Consider the following 25,133-nt stretch of genomic DNA (forward strand, 5'->3'; position numbering starts at 1 on the left):
ATTAAATAATTTAAAATATGTGTGTGATCAATTATATATTACAATAAAGGTATTAACAGTTTTATGGCGAGAAAAAATACGATTTTTAGGATTTATCTCAGATATAAATATTAATAAGAGACATAAGTTGAAGATATTTTTGGTTCTGAGTAGATTCGGCATACCTCAAAAAATTTCAAATTATATTTTTTTTTCTTACTTTTAATTTTCACTGCTTTTTATATAAATTTATAGATCGTTAGAGGCGATTCAGGATTTTAATCAAAATAAAAAAGTGTTTTTTACAACACTTTAATGTGCTATTTAAAGCTTTTAATTGTATAATATAATTATAAGATTAAAATTTTATTAAATAGTTTGATTTTTTAACATTCTTGTTATTTACATATTAACGCACATGATAACGAAATTAAAAACATTTATATATATGTAGGGAAAACATATGTGCCCAATAAATTAGACTCGAATTAAAACCAAGTTACTTATTATTCATAATTTTCTAAATTACCTTCGAAATTATGATTTTATTAAAATAGTGTGGCCTTTATTTTTGTAAATTATTAAATAATAAAATAAATTGTGAATATATATGTATTTTTTATTTATGGGCTAAATTTATAGTTATGATTTTAGTTTTTGTTATCGAACACACCTTGCTAGATTCCATGCACGCTCAGCGTATTTATACGTCCGGTTATCTTATTTCCAAAGTCTTCTTCAATGCCTCTCAACTTTTCGAGGCCTATTAATTCAAGGGTTGTATATATGTCTCGATCTAATTTTTTAGGATCGAAGTGTAAGCCTCTTGGGTAAAAGGTTCTTTCTGAATTGTGAATATAAATAAAAAACTTAAATAATATTTTTAAGAACAAGATTGTGGATAAATAATATGAATCCTGGTAGATTCAAACAAAATTAACTAATAAAATATGGTGCGGGGATATGATCTAAATTATATTAAATCGGGCTATGATCATAATTTTTTTTTAATATATTTAAAATACAAGATCATATATCGATATAAAATTTCGAATTTATTTATTTTAGGGCAAAATTATTTGTTATAATTATAGTTTTTGCTATCAATCAAAGCTTGCTTGATCTCTCGTACGCACTGTTAAGGAAGCTTTCGGCTATTTTCTGCTCTCTGAAGTCTTCTTAATGTCTCTGCTCCGTTTAAGACTTATTAATTCAAGTCTTTTTCTCAATCCCAAGATTTGTATATATGCCTCAATCTGGTTAATTGCTTTGAGTTCTTTCATGTACCTTTTATGATATTATAATACCATACCGTTCCAATTTATAGCATGTGGGGTAATCTTTGTGTTGCACTTGTATATTAATGACAGTTAGGATGCTAGCAGGTCATAATTTCTCAATTTTTTTATTCAACTATGTTAATGTTTTCATTACTAGTTAAACTAATTTCTATGAGAAGATACAGTTCTTTTTTTTATCATAATAAAAATATCAGGTCTGTCCTTCGATAACTTGATGTCTGTTTTAATTCTTGTATCTACTTTGATCTCTGCGAATTCGTTTTCCATTATTTCTTGTACAGAGTGTCTGCGGATTTTTTTGGTTTTTTTGAAATTGTATTTTCTTGCCAACATAAAGTGAAGACATCTTACAATCTCGTTGTGTCTTCTTGTATAGTCATGACGAAGCATTTTTTTACATCTGCTTGCTAAGTGGTCGACAGTTTTAATTATGTCGTTACAGTGCGAGCACCTTGATCTATCTCCAAAGAATACGTTTCTATCCTGAATAAAGCAGAATCTCGCCTCTTCTAATGGTCTGATATTTCCATATTGTAGCCACTTTGAGGATCCTAATATTTCAAGCGTTGGATTTTTATGAACATCGAAGAGTTTTTGATGTAGTATTTTTTGTTGTATTTCACACAATAAACTCTCTTTTTGTTTTAATTCAAGCGCAGTGTTTATCCTAAATATACTTTTAAAAATATTTGAGTACTAAAATAATATACGAATAAAATTAATATAAAACTTAAATAAATAGCAATAGTAACGGATATTTATTTATCCTGAATATGCTTTTAAAAACTTTTGTGTAATAAAATAAATATAAAATTTAGATAAATAATAATAGTAACGGATATTTATTTATCCTGAATATGCTTTTAAAAATATTTGTGTAATAAAATTAATATAAAACTTAAATAAATAATAATAGTAACGCATATTTATTTATCTTGAATATGCTTTTAAAAATATTTGTGTAATAAAATTAATATAAAACTTAAATAAATAATAATAGTAACGCATATTTATTTATCTTGAATATGCTTTTAAAAATATTTGAGCATTAAAATAATGTATGAATAAAATTAATATAAAACGTAAATAAATAGCAATAGTAACGCATATTTATTTATCTTGAATATGCTTTTAAAAATATTTGAGCATTAAAATAATGTATGAATAAAACACAATATAAATATAGATAAATAATAAATCATGTATTGTTTAGATTTTATGTAATTTAATAAGCCAGATTCTCTGCGTCAAGTTTCAAAAAATAGATTCCTATGTAGGATAAAATGCATGCGCATCTTAACCGAAATATCAATTGGTTAATATTGTATCATGTCAACTATTTAATTATTACCTCATAAATAATAAAATATGCTAAATACATTTTACAACAGGAACCCCTATAAAATGACATTAGAAGAATCAGGCCAAGTACATTCCGTGAGTGGGCCCGTGGTTGTTGCTTGTAATTTAGCAACAGCTGCGATGTACGAGCTAGTTCATGTTGGACATCTCCAACTTACCGGTGAAGTTATACGAATAAACGGGACGTATGCAACAATCCAAGTATATGAAGATACGTCTGGTCTTAGAGTGGGAGATCCTGTTATGCGAACCCATAATTCTCTTTGTGTAGAACTTGGTCCAGGTCTTTTCGGGAATATATTTGATGGAACGCAAAGACCATTGAAGGATATTAATGAGATAACCAATAGTATATATATTCCACGAGGAATCAATATACCGCCACTGAGTCGAACCAAGAAGTATTATTTTACACGTAGCAAGAATTTATTGCCACGAGCATATCTTGAAGGTGGTGATATAGTTGGGGAAGTTGTTGAAAATGATCTTATTACTTTAAAGATACAGGTACCACCAGGAAAATCGGGGTATCTTGTATGGGCAGTTTGTGATGGATGGTATACTTTGAACGATGTTATTTATGTTCTTAGTGGGGAAGTTGTTGATTGTGTTTATGATACTTTTGAAGGTGTCTTAGTGAAAGAAAAAGATTGGGTCAGGGATGTTAGTGTTGCAATAAATGTTGCTGTTGATAAATGTGGAAGTACAGAGGTTTGTGATTCCACGCCCTGTACAGTTAATACTGATTGTGGGTCAGTAAATGGATGTAAACTTAGGCTACAATATAAGGCTAATTCTAATAGTGCTTGTGTTGAATATTTTTTGTATCATAGATGGCCCGTTCGTATTCCGAGACCAGTTGTTAAAAAAATGAAACCGACTACTCCATTATTCACGGGACAAAGAGTACTGGATTCTCTTTTTCCTTGTGTCCAAGGAGGTACAACTGCTATTCCTGGTGCTTTTGGGTGTGGAAAAACAGTTATCTCGCAATCATTATCAAAATATTCAAATAGTGATGCTATTGTTTATGTTGGGTGTGGTGAAAGAGGAAATGAAATGAGTGAAGTTCTTATGGAATTTCCTACCCTAAAAATTGAAAAGGGAATGATGTTAGACAATAGCCTTTCAACAAAAAATAATATTGACAAACAGTTGAGCAATCTTGACCTTGAAAAAAAAGAGGAATCTGTAAATAGTAATCTATCTGAAAAGAGTCCCAATGAAGATGATGGCATTTCAATCATGCAAAGAACAATTTTAGTAGCAAATACATCGAATATGCCAGTGGCTGCTCGAGAAGCAAGCATATATACAGGAATAACCATAGCTGAATATCTTCGTGATCAAGGAATGCACGTAACTATGCTTGCTGATTCAACATCAAGATGGGCAGAAGCATTAAGAGAAATCAGCGGAAGACTTGCTGAAATGCCAGCAGATTCTGGGTATCCAGCATATTTAGGCGCTAAATTGGCCCATTTCTATGAAAGAGCAGGGCTTGTTCAATGTCTTGGAACAAAATATGCTGTTCTCAAAGAAAACGATATGGAAGAAGATGATTCAGCTAATGGTAATTTAAGTAGGGAAGATCCAAAAAAAAAATCCGAAACTTTATTTGAAGAAAGCGAAAATGACTCAAAAACAACGAATAACGCCGATTCTAATATCAAAATTATAAATTCTATAAATAACGCTGATTCTAATCTAAGCATTATAAAAACGATGAATAACACCGATTCTAATATAAACAACACAAAAACAACGAATAACACCGATTCTATTATAAATTCGATGAATAACACCGATTCTAATCTAAGAATTATAAAAACATTGAATAACGCCAATTTGAATGATGAAAATGATATAAAATCTAAAGATCAAAGTATTAACACCGAATACTCAATATCAAAAAAAGATAAAAAGGACAAAAAACTGAAAGGTTTAATCGGAAGTGTCACAATAGTAGGAGCTGTAAGCCCACCAGGTGGAGACTTCTCATGCCCAGTCACTTCAGCTACCCTCGGAATAGTACAAGTATTTTGGGGCCTCGACAAAAAACTAGCCCAAAGAAAACACTTTCCAAGTATAAACTGGTCTCTTTCATACTCAAAATATTATAAAAGCCTCGAAAATTTTTACGATTCAGTAGATAAAACATTCACACACAACAGAACAATCACAAAAGAAATTTTACAACTCGATGAAGATATATCTGAAATCGTACAACTGGTCGGAAGAAATTCTCTAAGCGAAATGGACAAACTCGTCCTCGACATCGCAAAGCTTATTAAAGAAGACTTTATGCAACAAAACGGGTATAGCGCATACGATAGATTTTCATCTTTCACCAAAACTAGACTCATGCTAGCAAATATAATCATTTACTTCGAAAATTCTAAATCTCTGATTGAAGACGTTAAAGGAATGCAATGGGATAAAATTAAAAAAGACACGGCTTCACTATTTGCAAGACTCGTGGGTATGAAGTTTTGTAAGGGTAAAGAAGAAAAAATAAGAGATGTGCTTGATGGTCTCAAAAATGACATTGAAAAGGGGTTTCAGGGGTTCTATGACAATATTTAAGTAAATACCTCAAAATTAAATCAAATTTCGATTCAAGGTTAATTTAAAAGAAAATCAAGGCTATATTATACGAAAACCATTTTATAATTCAAGGGCATCATAAAATTTCATTTCATTTTTAACAGATTTATATATAACATGAAAAATATGTGATTTTGCAATTCAAGGGCATCATAAAATTTCATTTCATTTTTAACAGATTTATATAAAATAAAAAATATGTGATTTTATAATTCAAGAGCATCATAAAATTTAATTTCATTTTTAACAGATTTATATAACATAAAAAAATGTGTGATTTTATAATTCAAGGGAATTATAATAATATGTCATGAATATAGTACAAAAAAAATGATTTATAATCTCAAATAAAAAATAGAAGATTTTATAATTCAAGGACATTATAAAATTTAATTTTTAACCGATTAATATGAAATAAAAAATCATTTATCATTTCTTATTATACTATAAGAAAGACATTTCTAACGGATAAAAAACATAGTATGATCTTTTATAAAAGGCTAGCTATTTTATTCAAACATGTATTGTTCCTTCTTTTTTAAAAATCCAAGATATAGCAAGTGGATAACAGGATAGGCCCATTTTTAATTGTCTAAAATATCATCACAACCAAGTTGATTCGAAAACTAAATATAAACATGCTAGTAGTATCCATAAAACATAAAAATATTTTAATGAAAATTTGTCAGATGGTTTATTCTGATCATATACACAGTAAATGACTAGCTAATATTAATTCCAAAAATGTATCTTTTAAGAATATTGGATCTGAAAAACACAATTTATCATCTATGTTTTAATACAGTGCATGTAGCTTAGTCATTAACCAAATCCCCCTGGTTTCGTGGTTATATTTGAAAAAAAAGTGCAATGATTTTGCATTTGTCATTTAAAAAGGCATGTGTTTTCTAACACTATTCATAATACACATTTGTTTTCCCTTTTTATTTCTATAAAATACAGATCATCCACAGAAACGTTTTATTGATAATGATAACTACCTAGATATATTTTTTGTTGATTTTTATTTATGGGTTAATTTGATTTTTAGGTTTTTGTAGTTGTTTAAGCAATACTCTAGATTGCTCAATAGACCATTTTTGGCTGATACTTCTTTACTCCTCATCATCTTTACAATCATCATCAATGCATCATCTTCATTCAAGACTTATTAGTTCAAGTTACTCCTCAATTCTATTGTTTGAGCGTATGCTTCCGCTTCTGTTGGCATTCCTAACCTTTTAATATACGACTTATGGTATTTTGTAACCACACGCTCCTCCAGATATATTATATAGATGTACATAGATAAATTGCCTTTCATAAATTACTTTAATCTATTTTAATTATGATCTCAGATCTTATAGAATCTACGACTGAGAGGAGCAAATATTTAGCCTAGAATATTATATTAAAAAGATAGATGATTCGAATCATTAATATGCAAGAGCATTACAAATTATCGAACAGGTAATTAATGCCGCCTAGCTGAAAGGGATACTGAAAACACTGGTATGCCGACCCGCAGTAAAAAAAAGCCATAACTTTAAACACACACTTGATATTGGCGCTAAAAAGAATTGTGTATATTCTAGTTCATAAGTGATTGTAATCTAAGATATTATTGGTGTGATGGAACGTATTCAGAAGCGATAGCCCAAAAAAATTGTTTAAATAAAGCCTTTTAGCCTTTCTCTCTATCTCTGATTTTATAATGTTATGATGAAAAAAGCGACTTTTGTCTTGAGAAATTCGTCCGATATATTAGTTCTATATATTTAGTTTTGGAGCTCAATAGAATCTACACACCATAAGATACAACGACCGATCACACCAAGAATATAGAATTTAAATACTCCAAAAATTTTAAGGTGATTTTAATTTGGGTAAAAAAATAATTTTGCAAATAAATATGTAAAATAGTTATTAAATCTTAATGAAAAGAGATTTATATTAAATATAAATTGGGATGAAATGGGTGAATACACTGAATAATTTCGATTGAAAGAATTGTACGAACAATAAATCAGAATTTTGCAGTGAAAAAATCACAAACCAAGTAAGTATTTGGTTTTTAAAGTGTCGTATAATCTTATGAAAAAAAAGTATATGCAGGTCACTGGTTCAATACTTATTAAACTACAATTAAAAACCTTACATTGAAAAATTGTGATTTTTCCATTTTACATTTTTGAAACAATTTCAAAAGCATTGATTTCTTGCATAAAAATATAAGGATTATAATACAAGAATCCTTAAATATTTGTTTATAAAAATAATTTACTTTAACGAAAATAAATGGCATTCGAAAACATTCAATTCATAAAAAATGCAATAGAATAACAATCTATGTACATTCTTTTTAAAATAAAGAAATTTTAATTAAATAAATGCTGATATTTCCAGATATATTTTTAATCTAATAAATTCATCACGGGAAAAATTAATCATTTGTAATTATTTTGTAAATTGTAACACGTATTGGACTACATTTTTTATATCTATAAAAGTGTTATTTGAAACTGATAGTATTTTATGGTAAAAAAATAAATAAATTTGCAAGTGAACATACCAAGCTGAATCTACATTTTTATTACAATTATGCTTGATATAAATATTAAACAATCACTATATTCGATTTATATTTGATTGTTTGGAAATATTTGTGATTATAATTCACACTCTTCTAGTATTAAATAGAAAAATAATCATATTTTAAAGAATTACACTTACCCTTTGAGATAAAAAAACTATAATAAAATTTTTAGTGTTTGTGTTCTATATAAAAAGTTTTATGGATTTGAACTTTATAAAACCTATCTTTAGGTGCGTATTTTTATATATACTGTCTAGTATTTTCTTCAATCCAAATTTTATCCCAACATACATGTCATCATTTATCTAATTCTTATATTGCTTATTTTTTCGATATTTATTCTAAAATTATAATTAATTGATTTTAAAGTGAGTACCGATTTTTTTGATCATTAAGATCGCCAATAATACACCTTGATGTATAATATAGGTATTAATCATCATTTTTGCGGTTTTATCATGATTTTTTTTGGACTGTAGCGTTTTTTTTGTGAATATAATAATTCGCCCTATAGGCTACAAGCATTAAAAAGAGATTCTATGGTATATTTTTTGGTCTTGAATATTCGTAGTATTTTTTTTAAGAAATATACCTCTTCTGTTGTATTTTAAATTGAAATGAAATAAAGTTTGAGAATGTTTAATTCTGCCTATCAGTTCTTTCGAACAGCTTATGCCCCCTTTTGAGCATGCATTTCAAGGATTTTTTTCGTGCAATAAAAAATTACAGTTCATCACTTTATAAAACTCTAAATTTAAAGGAATTTCATTACTTTTTCATCAATCGTAAATATAAAATGAAACAAAAAAGTGCGAAATTAGTATGAAATTTCTACGCTTGTTTTCATCAAACATCCTTGAACTCATATACCCTAAACCTCGTTCTTTTTACAGAATAATATTTAAAAGCAGTACTTTTATAAAGCAGCTATACATTTAAACCGTAAGATCAGAAACATCTTGACTTCTGCTTTTAATCGTTTGTACATATAAAAGGACAAAAAAATTGTTGAACACTATGAAAGCCTTTGTTCGCTTTGTTGTTAAACATGAAAAAACTATTTTAAATACACAATTTTGTAGTTTTTTATACATCTGAAAACAAAAATAACACATTTAAATAATTATTTTTATTCCAAAAAAACATGTGGATTGAAGCGTTTACAAATCGATAGAATCTATATAACACAAAAAAATTATACAAAATACCTTCCAATAGTATGCAAAAATATTAAAAAGAAGTTGATATTATTGGTAAATATTACTTCAAAATCCTCACTCGTACATTCTATATTCTGTGTCTTATAACCATAATAGGTAAAAATTATGGAAATTTCATATTTAGATGCTGAAAATAGCATAATAAAACATATAGTATTGTATAAAAATATACCTCTTTTATTAGAATTTATGGCTATTAAAAAAAAATGAATTGATAATAAAATAAAGAGCAAAAAAATAAATTATCGTACTAATTACTGGAAGCGTATTGTAAGCAAATAATTTGTAATTTTCAATATATATTAACGAAATATTCATAGAAGTAAAAATATTTGTATGATGTGGCAACCCGTTCGCTATTGTTTGAATGACTATAATTATCGAAAGAAATAATTTTTAAAGCACTTTTGGAAATTTAGATCATATTCGCTTCAATTTTTTCCGGAACTTTCTAAAATTCCCATTTTTAGCTTTTTTTTAGCACCCACAAAATGAATTCGAAAGATTAGCTAAAGAATAAAGTGTAATAAAATATTATATATGTAATAAAGTAAATTTAAACACAAAAAATTGCATAAATTAATGATATTTTAAAATTAGATGGGTGCAGCAACAATGAATGTAGATTATAAGCGCCTTAACATATTGTAAATTTTAAAAAAAGCTTAAGTTCCAGTTTAAAAACTATTAAAGGTTTTTTATCACCATTTATAAAAGACACTGTGTAAAATTATGTTGAATGTGCTGGTGTTGTGAAAAGAATTACCTATGAAAAGTGCATGGTTCTTAGAAGAACATTTTCTGTAGAAATGACATTGGTAAATATAAAAAATTGGGCCAGGTATAATTTTAAGAGCATGTGACAAAAATTGGTAATAGAAAATATAATTGAGGGCACAGAGTCAAAGATGTTGGGTGTAATATTGGTATAGAAAGAACTGATAAAAAATACTTTTTGCCTGTGATGTAACTAAGATAAACAATTCTACTATATAAAGTTATTCAGAGAAAAAGTTCCAAAATGCTATATTATTTATACTGAAGGATAGAAAGTACATCGAAATGTTTGTATCAGAAATAAAAAATTTGTTTATCATGTGAAAAAATATACGGATTTCAATACAGAAATCAAAAAAGTCTGTTAAAGGTGAAAGATCGTGGTATTAAATTAGGATTCATGTAAGAAATAACCCAAAAAATATGCATAGCATCGGTTTTGGTAGAAATTAAACCATGTTTATCTTGGAGTTATTCTTTGGAGTTTTTGTGAATATTATAATTAAAAAAGAAAAATCTTTCAAGTTGTTATTTTTGAAAATTTCTGTTAGTAAGCTCAGGAAATTTCATGTATTTATGAATGTTAAGTACTGCTAAAACATTTTATATTCTTTTGAAACCCACATATTCAAGTACTATAATACAGCGTATTCATTGGTTTTTTCGAAAAAGGATTAGTAATAGAGGTTACTAAATATGTATTAAGATTTATTCAAATAATTTAATAATTTAAAGTATATTTTTACAAAAAATGTAGAAATTATTTTTTACCCGCAAGGTTGATGTCGAAAATATATTTTAAAGTATTATTTCACCATAAGATATTAAAAAAATAAAGAAGTTTAAAGGTAAAATTAAATTAAAGAAATACAATAAGTTCATATTTAATTGTTTAAAATGATACAAATAAGGTTTATATAATTTTCATTTTATATAGATTACTACTGAGTTAAATTTGGTGCAAGAAATAGCATTTATTGTATATATAGAAATAATGTCTGATCCTGTATTATATGTGTTCTTCCACTTATATGCGAACACAAAAAATAAATATAATGCAAATTTATTTGATTGTAATCTTGAAAACAGCGTATTATTATATTTTATTCAAATCTATAAAATAATTAAATAATAAATATTAACGAAGCAAAAATAGTAAAAAGGATTATAAACATGCGGAATATAAAATCAAGACAAGATAAAAGTACTTACCTACAAAATAGTACAAGATCGTAAAATCGACGAACCTTTTTTTAAGTATATTCAGGCGGGTTGATTATCAGTAAACACTGCCATATACGTAATGAAAAACAGCTGGAATATTCTTAATTGTATTTATGTCTTGAAAAAACTTTGTATAATATAATATAAAGGAATAATTATTTTGGAACTTTAGTATCGTTAGTGAATTAGAGACATTGCAGCTTGATAGAATGATCGATCTGATATATTTAGCAAAAATACCCACCCTGAAAGATATAAAAATCCTTAATAAAATATACCTTTAACAGTATTTAGAAATAATATAACCTTAATTTTCCAATTTATTTAAAACCAAATGTTTTCAAATTTCATAGATATACGTCCAATATTAACTAAAAAATACATAATTTAATATTATTTTAGTTTACAAAAAATTTCATAAACCATGTTTGGATGATGTATTCTTGGTCTTGTGCATTTCTTGCGACCAAAAGATCATAACCTCTTGTACCTGCTTAAATAACAGCGAGTTCATATTTATAAAAAAATAAACGTTAAATTATTGAATTTAAACTTTTTTTAATTTTTTAAATTATAGAAATTAATTTATAATAATTTAAAGATGTATGTTTCGTTTATTGTGCACCTGCATATGCAATATCCATATTATTTTACTTTATTAGACAACACTTTTTTTCAACATTTTTAAATTTTTCCAAAATAATTTTAGGTGTTCTTATTCAGTTTATTTACAGAAGTCTACTTTTGATAATAATTTTAGTAAAGGCTCTAAAATTTCGAATAAATATAAATAATAGTATAAAAATCGTAAAGAGGTAAATTCAAGATACAACCAAAAAGTTCTGATCATGTTAGATATAAATAACATTATTTTTATGGGCTCATGTTAGTTTTTAGCTTTTAATAAAAAACATATGGTAAATCTTTTTAATTTATCAGATGCTTAAAAATACTAGAATAAACCAACAATCTTCTATTTATCCATGAAGTAATTTATTTTATTTTTTACAATTTAGAACTTGATTTTTTTAGAAAAACAAATTAGTGGTACATTTAAGTATAATAAAGGTTTTAGTGTCTTAAAAATTACATTCTATTATCTAAACTCTGTTTAAAACCAGAAAAAAAGACTTGTATATAAAAAAATAATATTTTTATCACAAGATCGCATATTTAATTCTTTAGCTACAATTTAATGACGTATTTCAAATGATTTTTATTTTTTATTGATAAGATTTATCTATAGATAATTAGAGAGAATCTTCTGAAATTGAAAATATTTCCAGGTTTATAAAATAAATCCCAAATGTAATTCTTTAGCTACAATTTAATGTCGTATTTCAGATGATTTTTATTTTTTATTGATAAGATTTATCTATAGATAATTAGAGAGAATCTTCTGAAATTGAAAATATTTCCAGGTTTATAAAATAAATCCCAATTGTATATTAATATATTAACTTTACATATTCATACAATCACATAAAAATTTACTTCATAATAAAAAAATAGATAGATACAAATATATATTTTTTATATTTATTGCCCAAGATATCAAGTATTTGGACCTGAATTTTTTAGGTCTTAACAATATTTTTTAACGTAAATATTTTATCAGAATCTAAATTTTAGGTTAATCGAGGATTTTCAGAATATTTTATGTGGTTCTTTGGAATAGAACTGTATATTTAAAAAATAAAATATATTATAAAAATTTTTCCTATAAAACATAAATTATACACTTATTTTTCGCTAACCAAATAAATCTAGTCTCAACCTGTTTAACTTAGTACTTTGGTTTATTCGAGGCATAAAAATAAAATTATCAAGTATTTAACTTATGAATTAATCGACGGAATTAAATTAACCCCATTTTATTGGTTTGAATTTGATGATACATCACACAGTTTACTCAAATACATTTTTTTATTAATTTTTTTACAATAAAATATTGATTCAGTTATAATTATAAGTTTAAAGAAGATCAGAAGCCTTTTTTTGCTATAAGCACGGTACCATTCAATATACACACCATATTTTCATCTAATGAAATTTTGAAATGAATTTAAAGCCCGAAAATGCATTATGATATTTTGTAAGCACAATAAATCAAATACCACACAATATAAAATCTCTGTGACCACCCTTAAGGATTACATGGTTAAAACCTTTTATTTTCCATTTTTAGAATCGGGCTAGATGGTGAGCAAAAACCCATGTTTATATAAGCTTATTTAAAAGCGTTTTTTAAATTTTTTAATTATTTGATCCAAAACCACCCAAAATTCTCTTGTTATAAACTCATCATCATTTTTCGTTAGAAATGCCAGCCATTAATGATATCTTTGTCGAATAGAATTTATATATTTGAATGTTTATTTAGGATGCGATGCTTTAAACCATAATTAGGTTAAATTTATTAAATATTATATTGATGGTCAAGGATGTGTCTCTATTAACATTATAAGTGGTATCTTAAAATTTCTTTGTATATTCTATAAATATCTTCATATCGCCTTCATCAGAAAGCAAATTAATTTTTATATTAAGAAACCCTATTGATATATTTGATTTTATCAATGTTTTGATCATTTCAAATTAAAATATTTCGCTATATTAGAATTAGATATGTTCCATAAAAAATTTTTAATAATTAAACTAGACAAATAGTTTAAAATTAGCACATTAATACGGTAATTAGAATTCGAACCGAATGCAATCCAGTTTAATGAAGTTTTATATAGTTTAAGAATTTCAGCAATTTCCGAGCCCTATATGGGAAATGAGCTCCACAAGAAAATAGATAAAATACTGGACAACATCCATGAAGTAAACTTTTTCTTCAAGGAATTTAAAACCATACAGGATCTTTTTATTGGAGAAAATTCAATAGAAGCAAAAGAGTATTTGATTTACAAATTAAAGGAAGGAAAACGATATTCAGTTTTAAAACTCATAGATAAAATGGAATTGAAATTCGATGACGATTTATATTTAAATTTTTTTAAATTTGAAGAGAATTATAATATAAATATTTATACACTGATGTTTCATTTATACATCAAGAATTTAATATCACGTGAAGGATTAGAATATATTCGTCGCGTCTTCGTCAAGAATCATAAGAATTCGGGCAAAAGTTTGCATACACAAATGGCCGATGCGGAAAAAAAGGTTTATATTAAAAGAATAACAGTAGATAGAGTTCATCTTAAAAATGAAAAAGAAAGATCCACGAAAGGATCGTATTGTGATAGTAAAATGGATAAAATATCAAAATTAACCAGGGGTGATTTAAAATTACTTGATTTTATCTGTATGATGCCCAGGAGAATATTCGTATTTGATATAACGGATTTATTTAGAATACCTAGGATCACATCAATAAATTGCATTAGCAGAGAAAAAATTGACAATTATATCGAGGATATTGAAAATGTATCGAAAAATTATTTCTATACCGAGAGAAAAATGATCTTGAGAACCTTGAACACGCATTATGGATTTAATTGGCTGAATGATGCGATGAATATAAGCGAAAAAACAAAAAATATTCGTCTGTTTAGAAGTGATTTTGAAATGGTTATAAAAAAACACGTTATTCCCACTTCATATCAAAAAATAGACAATTACTATCACCTTGATCTTGAAAGAATATATTTCTGTCTAACGGAAATGAGAAGATTGCCCAACAAGGTAGCAAAATTATATTTCGTAACTGAAATGCCCCTAAATTGTGCCTTGAGCGAAAGTTCTATGTATGAATTTGATTGTATAGATATTGAAAATTTAATATCATATCGCGGTGTTAATTTATTCGACGTTGTAAAAAGTATCAAAGAAGTCGAAAATACACCATACGTAACCTATTTCGGCGATCATCCTGCAAACAGGGACTTTTACGAAGGTGGAAATTTTTTTAATTACATAGAGGACTTTCTCCATAAATATAATCGATTTCAAAAATAAGAAAGTGCAATTTAGATCTTCTGATATTTATATTGGTTCAGTGTGTATGATTTGAAAACATATTAAAATATTTTTATAGAATATGATACATGTAAATGGTTTTTTTAGCACAAAACTATTTTGATATTCGAATTCCCAAGAAGAAATATCGAAAAAATTAATGTTTTACTTTTAAAGTCGAGTTATGAACATATTGGGATATTATAGACTTAATTCTTCCCATTACATTCATTTATAAATCACAAATGTTTCATTCTTAAGCAGGTTAGCTTCAAAATTGCCAGACTACAATTTTTTTAATTACTTATTCACAATATTTTTATTATTATTTATGGGTTAAGTTTCTTTTTATCAATTCAATCTTTTGAGACTGGATCAGCGCATTGCACAACTTTTTGATACATCCTTTGACACCTTCCCCTGATCTATCTTTATCAACAGCTTTTATTCTCTCAAATGAGATGAATTTAAGTATCTTGCCAAATTCACAAAAATATCAATTCTATATGATATCATCGTAGAATACAGCAAATTCAAGATTATAAATTAACCAATATGCATTTTTTTCTGGGGATTTTTATAATTTATGCTATAAAATCAATAATTTTTGGGTATAAGTAATTCTGATAAAATTTAACTATCCAAACTCATCTCTTAATTTATTTTTTGTGTTATATTGATTTGGAATCATCCAAACTTACTACCTCGACAAATTAAATCTTGGTTTTTGCACTAACTCTAAAAAATTTATCATCTCTTTTTGATCACTCTTAGATCGAGAAAATGTTTTAAAACAAAATACTATGTTTCATACATTAAAAGCCCCCAATCATTCGATGTTTTGTGAAAAATATGAATAATAATTATAGCCCCACACACTTAAAAAGCGACAATAGGAAATTAAACTATACAACTTATAACTTTCTAGATCCTAAATTTTGGTTACTAAACAATAAATTTAATCGAAATACTGAGTATTTAAACCAAAAAATTGGCAGAAAAACACAAAATTTTTTTAAATCATAGAAATAAAACAAAAAGGCTACAGTTCAAAGTTTTATAATTTGAATAAATAAATTCTCATTGATAAAATTCAATAATTCAGTTATGAAAACGGCTGATATCAGAAAAATAAGGATTTCTGCTCATATGCGTCGTTTCCTAAAATTTAAAAAATGCTGATAAGGTTTTTTATTTTTCTGAATCTTGTATTTTAAAGAAGATGCTGCCTTTTTCTATCTTAAATAGAAAGTCAAAATGATTAAAATTTTCACAATCTTATTTTTTTTAAAATCTAGATTCGTTGTTTTCTAGTTAAATTACAATACAAGATGGTATATTCTGTTATTTTTTCTATTATTCTTATGTAATTTGTCATTACTGTCTTCAAATACACACTTAAAATGCAGACATAGAAAACTTATATTATAATTGTTAAAGTATTCCTCTCAAAATTAGAATTCAAAGATAATTGAAGAACTTAGAGGCAAAATCATAAAATTATATGAAAAAATAAATAGAGATATAATTAATTAATTAATTAATTGAGGTGACCACAAAATTTCATCAATTGTTGAAGCGAATTTTAGCACTTAATTAAAATGAAATAGCTAGGGTATTTTTTTATTTATATATGAATCTCTTTTTTGGTTTTTTATAATTTTTGTACGAAAATCAATTTTACTTTGCAGAAACTATAAACAGTGAGTTTCAGTTTTTTTTCAATCTAGGTTTTATTCTTTCACTATTTTCTCTTTTTTATATGTTTTTATTTGTTGTTCGGTATAATTATACAATATCAAATCGTGGTGTTTTGTGACTACGGCAAAATCCAATACTAAAATATGTCAAGGTTTTAAGACAAAAAATCAGTAGTTTTGATGTATTTTAAACCAATTTAGGTTTTAAACAATAATATATTTGAGGGGCTAAAAATTCTAGTTACAGCAAAATTAATCATTCTATAAAAAACTTTTAATAACCGAGGTATGATCAATTTAACCTCAGCTACCACTATGGTGTAATGCATAAAATTATTTATGATGTTTGAATATTTTCATATGTTTATATGATTTAAAGTTTGAATTTTTTAAAACTGTATATATGATATAAAGTTTGAATATTTTAAATATTTATATATATATATGCCAGAAAAGATGCGATTTTCATGCACAAATAATGATCACACTTGTGATAATTTGATTTTTAGAATGCCATTTACAAGGAAATTACAATTTTTGCCGAAATATTTAAAAAATCATATATCTTGTCATCCAACTATTAGATTTTATTATATATGTTCAGTGCGTGATTATTTGTATCTAATAACCGAATATTTTAAAGATTTAACAGAAAAATAACTTCCCTTATATGAAATGCATGCATTCATTTGGCTTTATCGCTTCCATGTGATCAATAAGTGAAGATATTTTGATGCAAATTATAGCCTTAAAGGTCCTTAAATATTCAAAATAAAAAAATCATCTGTATTATTAATTACGTGAAATAAAATAATCATACAAGAGATATATATTATGCAAGAAAATTAGAAAAAGGCTTTATAATAACTGTAGAATAAAACAAATGCAATAATATAGAGAATAAATGCATATTAGGTTCTAAATTTAATTCAGAAGACCTTTTAATAATGTTTATATAAATATTTTAGATTAAATAAAATTGTCTAGAATACATATTTTAAAGACATGCTATATTTGACTACAAACTAAATATTCCAAGATATACATACAAAAAAATGTTTTCTCACACTACTAGCCCAAAAACATATTTTTAAAGATTCATAACTACAAAAAATAGTTTCAAATCGTTGTATTTATTATATATTTACATTAGAATATATTTATGTCGAAATAATTTTTGTAATAGTGTTTCATTTCGACAAGCCATATTAAATTAAAATAGAAAGACGCGTATTTTAATTTATATATCATGATATCATTAAATATGCTTTCTTTGAAATAAAATACTAGTTTCAGCGTAGTATATAATTATCACCATTAAAAAAGGAATCTGGATAAGGTTTCGTAAAAAAAAATTCGCTTTATAAAGGGGACATATTGTGTTGATGCTTACTTTAAAGATTCAAAGACAATATTTTATAGACATAAATGGAAATATAAAGTACTGCCGTTTTCTGTATTCATTAAAAAAATTTGCACATTCTACGATATTTACAATCCTTGTGTAGCAATATTTAATGGTGCGAATATTTCACCTAAAATCATCAATTTAAACGATAAAAAGCTAAAATTCTTCTCATGTAATTGCAGAATTAATCATAATACAGTCTATTAATATTGATTGACCGCAAGGTATGCTTAAAAATCGTCTAAAAAACCTATAGTAAAATAAAGCCTCATCTTAGAAAATACTTTTTATTATGGTGCTGAAACGACTTTTGCTATCCCCTAACGTAAGAACACTAATAAAATCCATTGTTAATATGATATACATATTTTCCTGTATTGGTGACCCAATTGACGTTGATAAATTTGAAACATTAAAATAGCATAAGATAGGCAAATAATACCTATTATTGATTCCAATACCATGCATTTTGCATTCAATATTAAAATGCAATGTATAAAATTGTATTTTACCAAAATTAATATGAAAAAACGATGTTATTGACTGATATTTTGGCATTTTAACCTATTTTAAAATATTTCCAAATTCTTTTTAGATGATGGATATTTTTTGAATCTTAAAGAAAATAAATAATCAACTTATTTATTAATCCCACCATATCTGATACAAACGTCAAACATCACTAATTGTTTCTTGCATTTTTTTTAGGACATCTTAATTGATTTATTTATAGATTTTCAAACTATTTTTAATCTTGTTCAAGGATTTATTCAGTTTTCTAATAATTTAAAAAATAAGTTCATATCTATATCTAAGTATATCGAAAAAAATTATAATTGCAATCTGTTTAGGCTGTCTTGTTTAATAAATATAAAACCCCAATACGGGGCCATATTCTGCATAAAACTTACTTTATTTAAAATATTAGATAATCTTAGTTCTTCCCTTATTCAGCCGAATATTTTATAATGATATTTACATTGTTGTATTTTAGCCTCTCTATTTGTTTTGTAAACCCTTGATTTTGCAATTTATTGGATTATAATTGGCTATATTACAGCATTAATTTACATGCTTAAAAGAAACCTTTATAGATATCGATTTTAAAAAATATATATAAAGGATAATTTGTGTTCTAAAAAACCCATTGTACCCATAAAAAGCCGTTTTTTCTTAAATAAAATCAACGTCCTACATTACATTTTTAATAATGTATTCGCTTATATAGCTTAAAAAATAATTAAACATCGTATTTTATTCATGGTAATATCCAAAATTCATTTAATAATAAAGCCTTTTATAATTATATATTAGATTTTTTTTTCAAATTTTTCAACTTGTGATTGACTACTTTATGTTTGTAATCTATGATTATCATTTTAAATTAACCTTTACCGAAACTACAAAAATTTATTTCGCCAAGATTTTTTTTGTTTTTTAGTAATAATTTAACTCAATGATATAAATTATACGGTTGGTAATATGAAAAGAGAATAAAAATTACAGCTATATTTATTTATAGAACTTGATCTAAGCTAAATAAAATAAATATGGGCCAAAATATTAGGTTATCTTACATATAATAAATATTTAAATTGTAAATATAATATCATATTTAAGAAATGGCATAAATCATACGAATGTAATCACTGATTATTCTTAAATTCATTAGTCAGAGCATAGGTATGGAAACTAAACTATTAGATAAAAATATAAATTAAGAATTAGATCAAGATGAATAAATCCAGGTTTATATTGACACATAAACCGTATATTTTAGAATGTACGATTAATAATTTATGCTTTTTAAAAATACTTTTGTTTAGAAGCTTGCTTTATGAGTTATATATTATATGATATCATCGAAAAAATGCGAAGCTAAGAAAATATGACCTAATAGCAAATAAAATATCTCTTATCTACAAATTAAGAACACGAATGGTACAATACGTCATAACTTCGGATTTTATTGGTTATAAAATACTATAAGTCGTATATTAAGGTGTTGGGAAAGCCAACTAATAAAAAATATACGTGCAAACAGTGGGATTGACATAAATAGTTATACTCCTGAGTCTCAAAATAAGAATGAGCATTAAGAATATTGTAAAGATGATGGGGGAAAAGTAAATCAAGCCAAATCTGTCCAAAAAAAATTACAAAGTTTTGATTGAATAAGGTTAAATAGCTAAAAAAAATAGCAACCCACAAATGAATAAAATAAGAGAAATGTGATTATCTAAAATTTTAAAATATTCATACCTTAAGCTTACTCGAAATATTAACCCATCGCAAAAAAAACAGCAGAAAAAAAGGTCAAAATTCATTTTCGTATAGTAGGTATTTTTACGCCTTGTTTGTATTGATTTTATGAAATTTTTATTTTTCATATATTAACTTTTTATAAAACTGAGTCTTGGTATTTACGATATATATTTATTATTTACGTGGGTATGGTTTTATTTGTTCATTTTTATAAGATACCAATATCAGCTTGTGTTTTTCTTTCCCGACTAAATTATGTTTTTATGTCATTTAATTTAATCATTTGGGGTCATTAGGGAAGGTTTACAGTTTAAAAATTGTAATCAAGTGAACACTGTAGTTATCCCATAAATTTTTTAAAATATTTCTCTTCACACTCATAATTTATAAAATATTTTGATTATTGCGTGAATTATATAAAAAACACATTGAGAAATCAGCCAATTATTAGTTTTTTATATTTATGGGCTAAATTTATGGTTACAATTTTAGTTTTTGTTCTCGAGACCAACTTGATCGATTCCCTGCACTTCAAAGCGTATTTATACTTTGGGTTATCTTCTCCTCTCAAAAGTCTTCTTGAGCCAATTGATCATTTATATTTAAAATCATTTAAAAAACCTGCTATGCTTATAGCAACATTATGGGTGGTGTTATTTTTCCGTTTCATTGGAATTTTAATGTCTGTAATTTATAAGTTGAATCTATAAATGATATGTTATAGAGCTGTTAATATTTTTTACCGGTTCTAAACGTGTTATCTTAAGTGCTATATAGAGCATAAAATACACTCAAAAACAAACGGAAGTTTTAAAAATTCATTCTATTTGACTTTGAATATAAAATTAAATAAATAACACAAACTTATAGATCGGTTGTATAAAATAAGGATTTCTATTGATTCGGTTTTTAAAAAGGCCGGTAAAAATATTATGAGAAGCTAAAATTTTCAGAAAAGACTGTGGTATACAATGTTCGAAGTAGGAAAGAATCACATATGTAAAGTTTATTTTAGTTCGAACTCAACTGTATGTCATTTTATTAGTTAAAGTATGAAAATCAAAATTCACAAAAAGAAAATAACAAAGAGAGACTGCTAGACTTGTTAGAATGCTTGTAAGTGGCAATGAACTACATTGAAAATTTCACGATAAGTTATGAATAAAAAAAAAATTTATTGCAAAAATCCAATTATTTAATAACTTTGTCCATATTTTTTTAGTGAAATTTTGTTTATATTTATTGATGTATATCCTTTATTATTGAAAGCATAAATCAACTCACAAATCTTTAGAAGTTAAATGTATCAGTAATAAATGATCTAGAATTCAATGCACAAAAAAGATATGTCCGAATGTAAAAGAAATTCAGTGTTTTTAGATATGATGGGTGTGGTGAAATGATATATTTTTCTTAATATTCTGTTGATAGAAATAAATGCGAATAAAACGACATTTCTTGTTCTTAATCAATATATGCGCATTTTAAAAGGCAAACGAATAGGTTTTTAGGAATTTTTAAATCATAGAATAAAAGCGATGACCACAATAATTCTTGTTTTTGCTAAAAACATGTTCCCTTGTGATATAAATTAATTTTAATAGTTCAGATTTATTTAAAAAACTGTATTTCGATCACCACTCTCTAAATATATGGTATTTTGCGAGATAAAAAATTTCCTTTGTCTTTTTATAAATTTACCAGTATATTTTTTTAAGTGTTTTTCTATTTATTATATCATTCTAATTTTTCTAAATAAGTTGAATTTTAAAGGAAAATTATTTTTAAAGATTTGAAAGGTTAAAATTATGCCGAAAAAGTAAAAAGGTAGCGATTAACATAGCATCTAAACTTAAAAAATGATTGCGATATTGAACAATTTCATGCAAATAATAAATAAAAACCACGAGTGGGGTTATGATCTATGTAATATTTTTTATGGCAGAATCGCATGATTGCTTACTATCTTTGATTAAAGAGATTAATATAACAATTTTAGCTCCAAATATAAAATTAAAAGACCTACACTAGAAAAATACATAAATTAAGGGGTCACTTTTACATTTCCTTCAAAAGCTCTAAAAATTATAAAAATAGGAGACGATCATATATACTCAGTAAAAAAATACCTAAAATTTAAGCAACAAGGGGAAAATTTATTCTTGATCAAGTATTTTCAGAGATTAGAAATTCAGAAAATACAAGCATTCATGGCAACATGAGAAAATCCCATAGTTTAATATATTTTTTGTGCTAGCAACAGGAATATACACCGTTAAACCCGGCATAATGTGCCATTTGCAGTTGAAGAAAATAGATTTTAAGCATTTGAAGACATGTATTATTTTATTTTTGGTTATAGCAGCAAGATAATTATGCATAAATCTTCTTTCTGTAGCTAATTAAGGTATCTTATAAAAATTATAGTGATTTTGGAAAATAGGATAGAGCAATTTATTATGATTTTAAATACATAATTGAATATCTTTGTTGAAAAATGAAAGCACAATATAAAACTCAATATATAAAATAAGCAGAAACAAATTTTGGTCATATCGAGATTCCATCGTCAAGAATTGTGTTTCCTGTAATATAAATAAAGTAATGGCAATTTATAAAAAAATAAGAATATCTGATATGAATTAAGCATTATAATGCAACTATCATGAGTAGTTTATAATGCAAACTCTAGATAAATACTAAAATATGATATCACTGGTGATTAGAATAAAAAAGGAATTTTCGTTACATGAAAAAAAGTATAATAAAATTATTTAAATCAAGAATCATAATTTCGGAATAGGTTACTAATATTTCGTTTTATATTTCATTAATTCTGCAAAAAAATAATTGTAATGCATTACTTTTATCTCAAAATTTGATTGAAAATTATAGTCGACAGAAAATAAGCTTTTATAGTTTTTTTTAAGATAAAAAAAACATTTATACTATCTTCCCAAATAATTGGATATCTGGTTATATTAATTTTCTGTAATTTTGTTTGTACTTAGAGAAAACCACCTCATGTCTTATAATTTGATCATTGACCATTTCTGTAGATAAAACAAATATATGTTAAATCTCAAAATAAATTAAAGAAGTTGTTTTCGAATGGATCGGAAAGCATATTTTAATTTAAATTAATAAAGGCTCAACAAAAAAAAGTAATTTATATCCTATAAGTGTATGAAAAAAAAGAAACGAGTTACAGTAAAAGAAAAAACTATTATTTTTCTATATACTTTATTTTGACGTAAATGATACATTATAAGATATAATGATAAAAGTGAAAAGAATAAAAACAAAAAGATACTATTCGAGGATAATATACATACACATGCGTATTAATAATACAAATACATAAAAGACAATTGTAGGGATAATATATACATACACATTTGTATTAACAATACATAAAATATACTATTCGAAGATACTATCAATCATAAAGAATCCAACAAATATACTATTCGAAGATAATATATACACACACATTTGTATTAATAATAAAAATACATAAAATATACTATTCGAAGATAATATATACATACACATTTGTATTAATAATAAAAACATAGAGATGATACAATTTGAAGATAAAATATACATACACTTTGTATTAACAATACATAAAATATACTATTCGAAGATAATATATACACACACATTTGTATTAATAATAAAAACATAGAAATGATACTATTCGAAGATAAAATATACATACACTTTGTATTAACAATAAAAATACATAAAATATACTATTTTAAGATACTATCAATCATAAAGAACCCAACAAATATACAATTAGAAGATAATATATACATACACATTTGTATTAATAATAAAAACATAGAAATGATATTATTAGAAGATAAAATATACATACACTTTGTATTAACAATACATAAAATATACTATTTTAGAATACTATCAATCATAAAGAACCCAAAAAATATACTATTCGAAGATAATATATACATACACATTTGTATTAATAATAAAAACATAGAAATGATACAATTCGAAGATAAAATATACATACACATGCATATTAACAATAAAATAACATAAAATATACTATTCGAAGATAATATATACATACACATTTGTATTAATAATAAAAACATAGAAATGATACAATTAGAAGATAAAATATACATACACATGCATATTAACAATAAAATAACATAAAATATACTATTCGAAGATAATATATACATACACATTTGTATTAATAATAAAAATACATAAAATATACTATTTTAAGATACTATCAATCATAAAGAATCCAACAAATATACTATTCGAAGATAATATGTACATACACTTTGTATTAACAATACATAAAATATACTATTCGAAGATAATATATACACACACATTTGTATTAATAATAAAAACATAGAAATGATACTATTCGAAGATAAAATATACATACACTTTGTATTAACAATAAAAATACATAAAATATACTATTTTAAGATACTATCAATCATAAAGAATCCAACAAATATACTATTCGAAGATAATATACATACACATTTGTATTAATAATAAAAACATAGAAATGATACAATTAGAAGATAAAATATACATACACATGCATATTAACAATAAAATAACATAAAATATACTATTCGAAGATAATATATACATACACATTTGTATTAATAATAAAAATACATAAAATATACTATTTTAAGATACTATCAATCATAAAGAATC

The 25,133-nt window shown here is 25.3% G+C and overlaps 1 pseudogene; it reads left to right on the plus strand.

The window, feature by feature from the left end:
• Positions 1–3,857: 3,857 nt before the first annotated feature.
• LOC147068681 (uncharacterized) lies at positions 3,858–5,228 on the plus strand (annotated as a pseudogene).
• Positions 5,229–25,133: the final 19,905 nt, after the last annotated feature.

The sequence above is a fragment of the Rhyacophila brunnea genome, unplaced genomic scaffold (genome assembly GCF_057557595.1).
Source record: "Rhyacophila brunnea isolate RB1 unplaced genomic scaffold, BYU_Rbru_1.0 scaffold_28, whole genome shotgun sequence".
Classification (NCBI taxonomy): Eukaryota; Metazoa; Arthropoda; class Insecta; order Trichoptera; family Rhyacophilidae; genus Rhyacophila; species Rhyacophila brunnea.